The sequence below is a fragment of the Mus pahari genome, chromosome 5 (assembly GCF_900095145.1).
Source record: "Mus pahari chromosome 5, PAHARI_EIJ_v1.1, whole genome shotgun sequence".
In the NCBI taxonomy this organism is placed as follows: Eukaryota; Metazoa; Chordata; class Mammalia; order Rodentia; family Muridae; genus Mus; species Mus pahari.
Window position 1 is genome coordinate 57,218,435 of NC_034594.1, and position 11,199 is coordinate 57,229,633.

Consider the following 11,199-nt stretch of genomic DNA (forward strand, 5'->3'; position numbering starts at 1 on the left):
AGGTAGGAAGCAGCCTTTTGTGTCCTAAAATCATGTCAAGAAGGAAGGTACAATCTGACCTGGGTTGGTGTGTTCCCACGATTATACCATCAGCTCCTGTACCTTCTTATTGATGCTACTAGAATCCCTTCCCAAGAACAGGCTACTCTCTCTCAGCATTTTCTTGTCTATTCCTTGCTGATCCGGGCCATACTACTTGGCTAAGATTGAATGGTGGAAGGATCTCAGCCCTCCTTGTCCCAGAATGACTTTGGACCCCTGGGCCATTCCCGCTAGTCATCTCTTCTGTCCATGCTTTCTCAAAATGTTGCTCTCTAACATGTTTTTGTGGAGGAGCAGTTAAGGTTACATGGCTGCGATGACTCAGTTAGCCTTAGCTTGGTTGGGTGTCCAGCCTTCACTCCCATATTGAACTAGAGTAGTAACTACCTTCCAGTTTCTCCTTTGAAATCTCCTCTGATGTGTTGATCTACATCCCACATCTGGACAGCAGGCACTCCTTCCCAGTTTGCAGGGTTATGCCCCTCACCCTCATTTGAAATGAGTTCATATTATTTGGTCTGTCCCAAAGACAATACAGGTGGTATTTCCTAGTCTGCATGTACAGGTAGCCTCACAACACACCCCCTGCTCTCTGTTTGTCCCAATCCTGCTCTAGCTCCATGGTTTACATGTCTACCACCCCACTACATCTCTATTTCAAGTGTCAGTGAAACTTTAAGTTCAGAGTAGCCTGGTCTTCAAGGTCGGAGTACTGATTCCTTTAGCATCTCCTTGACCTTGGGTTTCCATCTTCCTATTGAAGTTAATAGTCTCTTATTGGCGTATGTGGAAGCTGGAGACTGCTTTCATTTATGGCTTCCTCCCACTACTAATGATGATCCTTTAGCAAACAAACAAACAAACGAACAAAATTGTGTAAGGCAAGTGGAGGGAAGGGACAAATGTCTGGGAGCGGGCCTGCACGAAATGGCTTCGCATTTTCTTTTTCTTTCTTTTTTTTTTTTTTTTTTCGAGACAGGGTTTCTCTGTATAGCTCTGGCTGTCCTGGAACTCACTTGGTAGACCAGGCTGGCCTCGAACTCAGAAATCCGCCTGCCTCTGCCTCCCGAGTGCTGGGATTAAAGGCCTGCGCCACCAGGCCCGGCGGCTTCACATTTTCTACTCAGATTCTTCATTAAGAAAAGATGGGGAAGAGTGTAGGGTAGCTGGCTATAACTACAAATAAAGATATGGGTAGGAACTGAATAAAGCGTTTTCGTTATCCTTCCCCAGTTGCTTTTCTGAGAGTTTGTCCATGATTCTCCTATGGGTGAGGAAAGCGTATGACTCAGGAATTTAGACCCTGGCCCCTACGTTTACCTTTCTAAGGTCTTCCCCTCCCCAATAGCCTTAAAAGATGCAGGATGCATTGATATTTCCCCATCTCTGGGCAGTTACCTTCCATGAGGATAGGAGGTGCGCTCCTCTAAACACATCTTTCATTTTACAGGACACAGGAGGAGTGGCTAGTAGGTAGAAAGTGGTCTTCTGTGTCCTAAAAATGATGTCATAGAAGGAAGGTGCAGCCTGACTGTGTATGTGAAGTGAAAAGTCACACGAAGGGGGTGATTAGGAGTCTCTGGAAATTCCTTTCACAGCACACTCGTTGGATGGCTTAGAGTTGCCTGTAACTCCAGATCTGGGAGGTTCAATTCTTTCTTCTGACCTTAGGTGGCATCACCCATTGATAGCTTTAGGGGGCACCCACCCACTTACCTGTACACACAGGTAAGTAAAATAAATCTTTAAAAATTGCAAAATGGAGAGGAGGTTCTCTCTGTCCAGCCACTGGTGCACGTTGGACATCCTTCTCCACTGCCACTGGTGCATGTTGGACATCCTTCTCCACTGCCACTGGTGCACATTGGACATCCTTCTCCACTGTCACTGGTGCACGTTGGACATCCTTCTCCACTGCCACTGGTACACGTTGGACATCCTTCTCCACTGCCACTGGTGCACGTTGGACATCCTTCTCCACTGCTCTTTTCCTGCTCTCTGGGGCTTCTTTTGTATCTCTGTGTGCATAGATTTTTTTTTTGTCTTCCTTGATGAATATATAGAAAACAGGGAAGTATAGTGGGAGACCCCAGTCCTTGATGGTTATAATGAACCAGATATGGAACCCAGCCTTTGTTTAACCTGGTTTTAGGCCCTGGCTATTTTTAGGGCTGGTTGGTGGCATGTGGTAGCATAGGCCTGGTGATCATCTTACTATTTGAGGGTGTAGCCACACCCTCAAAGCTAGTTATGTAACTCTTGAAAATTCCTTAACACCTTTCTGATTCCCTTTTTCTATCCGTTAAATGAAAAACATGGTAGTTGTTTCCCTCTCAGTATTTAGAGTAATGAGATAATGAATACAGCAACAATAGTAACAGCTACTCATTGAGTGGTTACTACATGCCAGGCAGCTAGGCAGAGGGAGCTCCATCAGACTGGAGGTTTTAAAGACTCGATCCCAAAGCCTTGCCACTACTTGGTTTTTATGACTGTTTCCTGAAAGACCTTTGTCGTAATTTTACTTTTAATATTGTGATAAAATATCCTAACATGAAATAACTTAGAGGAGAAGGGGGTTTATTGTAGCTTACAACTTCAGGTTCAAGTCTGTCATTGTGGGAAAATCAAGATAGAAACTTAAAACGGTTAGTCACATATCTGTATTCAAGAGCAGAGAAAAACGAATGCATACATATTGGCTTACTTGTGCTTAGCTTGATTTCACTCCACTCACATAGTTCAGAACCTCCTGCCTAGGGCATAGTACCACCCACAGTGGACTGGGGCTTTATACCATTAACTTAAGACAATCCATCAAAGACATGGCCACAGGTAAACCCAATAGACATAGTTCCCTCACTGAAACTCTCTTTCCAGATGATTCTAGGTGGTGTCAAAGTGATAACTAAAGTCATCTCAATCCTGTTTGCAAGGTTGCCTTGCTAATTTGATTCACGTCTTACCCAGTGAGAAAAGCTATGCACCCACGGATGTTTGTGGTATACAACTAAAGGCAATTGATTAACTTTGTGGTTGCCTAAGACAATGGATAGTTTTGGGGGCAAAAAAAGGAAGGAAGAAAGAAAGAGAAAAAGAGGAAGAAAGAAAGAGAAAAAGAGAAAAAGAAAGAGTTTAAAAGAGAGAATTGAAGAATGGAACATTTATGGAGACTGAAAATTTTTTGACATGTTGCTGGGGACCCAGAAAGCCATATTAATGTGTGAGGATGTATGTCTGCTTAAGAAAGACATATGTCTGGAGCTCCAACACAAATTGGAAATGAAGGTCAGTGCAGAGCTATGAATGTTTGTCTATAAAACATGAAATATCACCCTTATATAGCCATGTTAAAAGGTAGTTCCCTAGGGGGAGGACATGGATAGGAACCTCTGGGCTCCATTTTTCTTCTGGCTTCTGCTTGTACAGCAGCAACAGCAACAACAAGAAGCCTTCCTGGAAACAGAATGCAGGATGTCACTTGTTATCTTGGACTTCCCACATCTAGAAGCGCCAAATGAAATTCTGTTCCTTAGAGATTATAGTCAGTGGAATTTTGCCATTGATGCATGAGCAGACTAAGATAGTGTATCTAAACTACAACAAGGTTCTAATATATATGATAGATGGTTTTCTTTTCTTTTTTCTTTTTTTTGTTTTTTTGAGACAGGGTTTCTCTGCATAGCCCTGGTTGTCCTGGAACTCACTTTGTAGACCAGGCTGGCCTCAAACTCCGAAATCTGCCTGCCTCTGCCTCCCAAGTGCTGGGATTAAAGGTGTGTGCCACCATGCAGAAGTTGAATGTTGGCAACATTTTGCAAAGTGAAAGAAGCCAGTCATGAAGAAGAACCCCATAGTTACAAGTCCATCTCTCAGGATTTATTTCTATGTGTATGTGTGATTTGATGAAACAGGTACAATTTACTCTCTGTGAGTGTATATGTGTTTGCATGTGTCTGTGGAGGCCAGAAGAGGGCATCAGATTCCTGGGAGACGGAGTTAAAGATAGCTTGTGAGCTACCTGCTGGGAACTGAACTCAGATTCTCTACAATAGTAGCAACTGCTCTTAACTGCTGAGCCATCTTTCCAGTCCTAAGGTTCTTTTAATTTATTTATTTTAAATTATGGGTATGTACATGTGCCTACCCATATATATACCTATATACGTGGGTCTATAGGAGTGTGCACATAAGTGCAGGTACCCTCAGAGGCCATAAGAGGACATTGGATACCCCAGGGCTGGAGTCACAGGTATTTGTGAGCTCCCTGACATGGGTGCTGGGTATAGAACTCTGGTCCTTTGGGCAATCAGAAACCTCTCTTTAACTGATGAGCCATCTTACACCAAGGCTTCATTTCAAGACAAGACCGAACAAATCCAAAGCAGAAAGCAGGGTGGCTACTGCCAGAGGCTGTGTAAAGCAGGGTGGCTGCGAGTGCTTGGGAGTATGCTGGGTCTCTTTGGCATGATGAAAATACTCTGGAGTTAGATAGTAATGCTGCTGACACAATATTATGAATCAATTAAAAACTACGGCTTTATGCCATTCATAATGGAAAACTTAATCATGTCAAGAGTTGATGTCAATTTGAAACAAGAAGTATATTAAGCATACAGAGTGGATAAGGACTCACGTGCTGGCTGGTAAAGACTACTCAGCAGGCACTGGACCGTGCAGAGAGTGCCCCTGCGGCATTCCATGAAACCCTGACAGTTTCAATCAAGGCACCGATTACACGACTGACATCACATGTCAAGTACGTTGCTCAGTGCTGGCGAGTGATGGAGGATAAGAAGGGTCCAGGGACCTGGTCTGGGAACCTGTCCTATTCCTCTCCACCATGGAGATGCTTATGCTTTACCCACACCTAGACTAGGATAACCCAATCAAACCTTTCCCCGGTTTGATGAAACAGGTACAATTTACTCTCTCACTTAAAAAAAAAAGTGTTTTTTTGTTTTTTTTGTTTTTTTTTTTTTTTTTGGATCATCTCCTTTGAACTCATATGCAGCTCAGAATGACATTGAATTTCTCACTCAGCACTCTCCAACTTCTGAGGTTAAGGATTATAATCATGTGCAAGCCTGACATATGCTTCTTTTTTTAAACAGACAGACAGGCAGACAGACACACACAGAAGAAAAACAGACACATGCACACAGAATCTCTCTCTCTCCCTGTCCCTGTCCCTGTCCCTGTCCCTGTCCCTCTCCCCCTCCCTCTCCCTTCCCAGAAGAGTTTCCTTAAACACCCAGGCTTCCTCCAGGCTGTTAGTCATACAGGCTGAGCCTGGTGACTGTCACGACTATCACCAACGCTTGAGGAGTTTCCTGTGACCCTGCTCCGAGCAGACACAGGCCTATAGCACATTGCAGACAACATGTCTTTCCCAGTTGAAAGAGGAAGCCAAAAATGACTCTTCAGCCATGAGGCTAGGATCTGACAAAGTCCCAAGCTTGTGTTCTGTAACATTTGCAGTTTTTTTTTTGTTTGTTTTTTGCTTATGGGTTATTTTCCTTCATTGTGTTGTTCTAAGTTTGGAAGCTCTCTGTTGGCTTAGGTCTTAAGACAAATATACTTATTTGAATGAGTGAATCTGTCATTCAGTGGACGAACAGGTACGGATCAAACAAATGTAGCTGCCATGCACAGTGAGGCACGGTGCAAGAAGCAAGTTGGTCTGGATGGAATCGGAGAATATTAACCCTGAGACACTTAGCCCTGAGTCTACCTGGCTAATGACTGGTGACAGCACTGTACGTGTCTCCTTCAATCTGCGGGAGATCCTGGCAGAGCTGGGGTGCATTCATCTCTGCTCACCCTCTTACTGCCTGTGCTACATCAGCATCTCTGATATCATTTTCCTGCATGTGTGCTGCGAAGGATCTCTTTCTTTCTTTCTTTCTTTCTTTCTTTCTTTCTTTCTTTCTTTCTTTCTTTCTTTCTTTCTTTCTTTCTTTTCTTTCTTTCTTTATTTTTATTTTTATTTTTGAGACAGGGCTTCTCTGTATAGCCCTGGCTGTCCTGGTACTCACTTTGCAGACCAGGCTGGCCTCGAACTCAGAGATCCGTCTGCCTCTGCCTCCCAAGTACTGGGATTAAAGGCGTGCGCCACCACTGCCCAGCAGATGATTTCTTGAGGTCAGAATGTGTTTACTCTCTAGCATGGCCCTGGCTATTGGCTCTTTCTTTCTTTCTTTCTTTCTTTCTTTCTTTCTTTCTTTCTTTCTTTCTTTCTTTCTTTCTTTCTTTCTTTCTTTCCTTCCTTCCTNTTCCTTCCTTCCTTCCTTCCTTTCTTTCTTTCTTTCTTTCTTTCTTTCTTTCTTTCTTTCTTTCTTTCTTTCTTTCTTTCTTTCTTTCTTTCCTTCTTTTGGTATTTTCTTTATTTACATTTCAAACGTTATCGTTATCCCCTCTCCAGGTCTCCCCTCTGGAAACCCCTTATCCCATCCCCCTCCCCTTGCCTTTATGAGGGTGCTCCTCCACCCATCCCTCCACCCACCCACCCACTTCCACCTTCCCATCCTGGCATTACCCCTACAATGGGAAATTGAAACAGGACCAAGGGCTGTTTCTCCTACTGATGTCTAACAAGGCCATCCTCTGCCACATACACAGTCCCTCAATGTGTACTCTTTGGTTGGTGGTTTAGTCCCTGGGAGATCTGGGGGTTCTGGTTGGTTGCAAACCCCTTCAGCTCCTTCAGTCCCTTCTCTACCTCCTGCATTGGGATCCCCATGCTCAGTCCAATGGTTGGCTGCAAGCATCCTCCTCTGTATTTGTCAGGTACTGGCAGAGCCTCTCAGGCGATAGCTATATAAGGCTTCCTTCCAAGAAGGAAGCACTTCTTGGCATCCGCAATAGTATCCAGGTTTGGCGACTGTATATGGGATGGATCCCCAGGTGTGGCAGTCTCTGGTTGTCCTTTCCTTCAGTCTCTGCTCCACACTTTGTCTCCCCCGCCCCCTTTCTTCTTGTATATATGATGTTTCACAGTTATTTCCTTGCCTGAAGATCCACCTTTGCATGAGCAGGTCCCAGGGTGATCTGACAAGTCAAGGCAGACTGGATGATTCTCCATGGTGAGCTTCCTGGAGGAGGACTCCGTTCTTTCTGTTAGGATGACTGGAAAATACACATGTGGAGAGTCAGAGACTCTTGGAACTATAGGTATATCTCAGTGACTGATCACTTTCTTACTATGTATGCTTACATGCTTGCATGTATGTGAGTGTCTGTATGCATTTGTGCACATGAATGTATGTGTGTATTTGTGTGTATGTATATGTGCATGCTCATGTGTGCATATATATACATGTATGTGTTATTTGTGTGTATGTATGTGTGCACATAAATGTATGTGTGCATTTGTGTGTATGTGTATGTTTGTATCTCTCTGTCTTTCTCTCCCTTGTGTGTGAGTGTGTGTGAATCTTCAAAAGAAAAGAAAAAAAAATCCCAGCGTTCTTTTATTGCCTGCTTGCCTTGGGCTGGCCCATGTGTTGAGTCTCCTCCGCTGTCTCTGGAGTCAGTGGATGGAGAAAGGTGATGGGAACTGGCTGCAACAGGAAGCAGATTCCTGGAGGAAGGGAGATCCCCACTTCCTGCTAGCCATAGTTTAGTCTGTTTTGCAGAAGCCCAGCCCAAGTTGGGCAAAGCTCTTAAATCCAGAGTCCCTTCTCAGAGCAAGACACTTTAGGAAAATGCAACAATTAGAGCCAAATGGATCTTGGTTTTGATTTGGTTCCCGTGCAATCTGATATTTAAAAGGTTTTAAGAAATCTTTTAAAAGCTCCCAAACATTAGAACAAAAAAAAGTTCTCAGCTGGAATCCTTGATGCTCCTCGTCAGTATCCTTTCTCCAGCCTGACCTCTTCATTAACTGGGACCAGAGGAAGTGACCAACAACCGTTGAGCAGTGTGTGTACTAGAAAGTGAGTGTGTCTAGTGTGTCAGGCCTTTTGGTAGGAGATGGGACATCTGATCCCAGTTCCATGGCTTTCTGCTGTGTGATCAGGATATGTTACCCTTTAAGCTTCATGGTACGTGTGTGTGTGTGTGTGTGTGTGTGTGTGTGTGTGTGTGTGTGTGTTCATTGTCTTTATTAGCCTCTTGTAAAAAATCAACAAGAAACTGTGAGAAGAACTTCTAGCACATTTCTTTTGTTATTCAGCTAACAAATAATTCTGTAGTTCACTGTGGGCCAGGTGACACTCTTGGTGCTGAGAATGAAGCAGCGAGCAATAGTTTTCAGTCTTCAAGTTCAAATTTAAGTTAGATAAGGCATAGAGCTTCCGTGAACTGCCTTTTTGTATTCTCCTTTGTTGTTTCTGATGGTGGGAGGAGATACACTCTATGTGCTTGGTACCAGTCCAAGCTGTGATACATGCAATGGTTAGGATGAAGAAGTCGGGCCTGCCGAGTGTCCCCTCACAGCAGCCTTGGCTTTGAGTCCCACCGCTCCTCAGACGTGTTCTCTGGAGTCACCATTTCCTTGTCCTATGATGAAATCTGGGGCAGACCCCATAACTTTTCTAGTCACTCTTGTCGGGATCGAGAAGATGACTCAATGATTTAAGAGCACTGGTTGCTCTTCCTGAAGACTGGCTGGATTCCCAGCACCCATTGGTACTGTGGGGTGTGGAGACAGGAGGATTGCTGAAGCTTACTTGCTCTGATAGGGTGGGACTTTGCAGTGCTACAGCTGTCTTGGGTTTACCTACACTCATGTAGGTAATCCCCTGTCTGTGCTCTACTAGAAAGACCAATAAACTTCTTAGTCTCACCAAGCTGACTTTGATGCAATTCTATTTAGTCTGTCATTGTTGCCTATCTAGGGATAATAGCTGTTTGTTTACACCTTCCTCCAGTGAGTTAATTCAGTACAGACTTATAGCTTTATTTTAAGATTTGTTTTATTTATTTTTAAACGTGTGTGTGTGTGTGTGTGCATGTGAACATAAGTGCAAGTGTTCAGGGTTGGAAGAAGTGTTACATCCCTTGCAGCTGGAGTAAAGGGCAGTTGTGAGCCTTTCTGATGCAGGTTCTGGGAACTGAACTTGATTCTTCTTCAAGAACAGTCAGTTCTCTTAGCCACTGAGCCATCTTTCCAGCCCCACCTTAAAGGGTTTTCATGAAGCTTAAAAAGGATAACATTTAAGAAGTGCTTAGAGCAATTCCTGGTACATTGTAGGTATTAACCAAGTATTTGTTAAGTAAATACCAGGCAAAAGTTTGAAAAATAAATAGTAAGTATAAGCTACTAACAGCTTTAGACTGACATCCATGAGTTGTGGGTTCTTCCCTCCTATCCATGTTTGGATGATGTCTAAGATGCCCTGATCATAGCATCATTCTCCTGAGCATAGATAGCTGCTGTTAGAGGAGAGCCAGGAGGTCATACTACATACCTGGCAGATACCCAGTTCTTTCCCTGTCTTATTCCAATGCTAGGAATGTTAGGAACTATGCATCCAGGGAGGGTGACTAAGGGATGACCCACCCCTAGCATTCCCAGATACAGCTTCGAAAAAAGAGTTTCTGAAAGAGCAGAAACAGTGGCAGGTGCAGGGGATTCTGTTCTGCAGAGCTTTGTCAGATCTGCAGCCCAGCCTGCTCAGGAGTGGGACAGCCTGGTGGAACACGGGACACTTCTGAGGATCTTGGCATAGTTTATGATCCTTTTCTTGGCATGCCTGCCTCTTGACATGCTTGCGGGTGGCTAAAGCGAAAACAGAGAAATTATGCAATGGAACCAGTCACGTAGCACAGTCAAGAAAGAGCTGGGTCAGATCTCTGCCCTCTGTGCTGATGTTTAATCTGATGAGATTCATGGTTCTGCTGTTATCCCAGCATGGACTTTGTTTAGTAACAGGAGCTGTTAACATAATTTCAGAGATGTGTGGCCAGGGACTCTTGGGTCATTTGGTGAAAATGACGTCACTAGGAAATGAAAGTACTCAAATACTCAAAGCTCTAGAGAAAGTGTGTGTCAGGATGAGTCAGGGGGAAGAGAAAAGAAAGAAAACAACAGACTACATCAAAACACAGACCACAGACAAGCTGTGTATGTAGGCTAAAGGGAAACGGTTGTCCTCCGGGTCACACGGATATAGAACAAGGGGATTGCTGTTTCACTGATATTCTTTCGAGAATATTCTAAGGAGGTACAGCTTCTAATGCTGAGACTAGCATGAACTTCAGGAAGAAAAAAAACAATTTGTAATGTAATGCTCATGGTTATGTCTGAGTATTTAGGCTTATAAAGACCCTAGGGACTAAATACCGAACTCTCATTTTCTACTCTCTCTGAAATGCTTTTTGTTTTCTCTTCAGCAAGACAAAGGAGAGTAGAGGCAAACAGGCCTTGGTGTTCCGCAGGCCGGGGCTCTAACTCCGATTCTACAAGAAGAGAGAGTTCCGTTGGCAAGTGCCTGCCCCTCAAGCACAAGGGCCTGAGTTGATTCTCAGCATCCATGTAGAAAGCTGGATGCCGGGGCTCACATCAGGAACTTCAAAGCTGGGGAGGTTGAGACAGGGGAATCCCTCAATCCATTAGGTCAAGGTTCACTGACAAACCTTATAAGGTGGAGGACAGTTGAGGAGGACACACAACATGGCTCTCTAGTCACCACATGCATGAACACACATGTGCGTTCATATACACATATAGACAGATCCACACACACACATACACACACAATCTTATTTGCATTCATATACACATATAGACAGACAGACAGACACACACACACACACACACACTCACACACACACACTCCTGATTTTATCACTAACACCATGGCTTTGGGAAACTTGCTGAGACCTTGACTTTTCAATGACCTTTCTAATGAAACGGTTATATTTCACAGGATTGATGCGAGCTTGGTACAGCATAGACATCCACCCAGGTAATTTTTTTTAAGGGGTCTGACCATGTAGTTCTAGCTGGCCTGAAACTCACTTTGTAGACCAGGCTGGCCTCGTGCTTACAGAGATCCTGCTTCTGCTTCCTGAGTACTGGGGACTAATCCAGCTAGATAGCAACTGCATCGTATCTTGCACTTATTTAAAATGCCAACTTAAACAGAGACAAAATTTAGAGCTAAGATGAAAGGATGGACTATNCAGAGACTACCCCATCCGGGAATCATC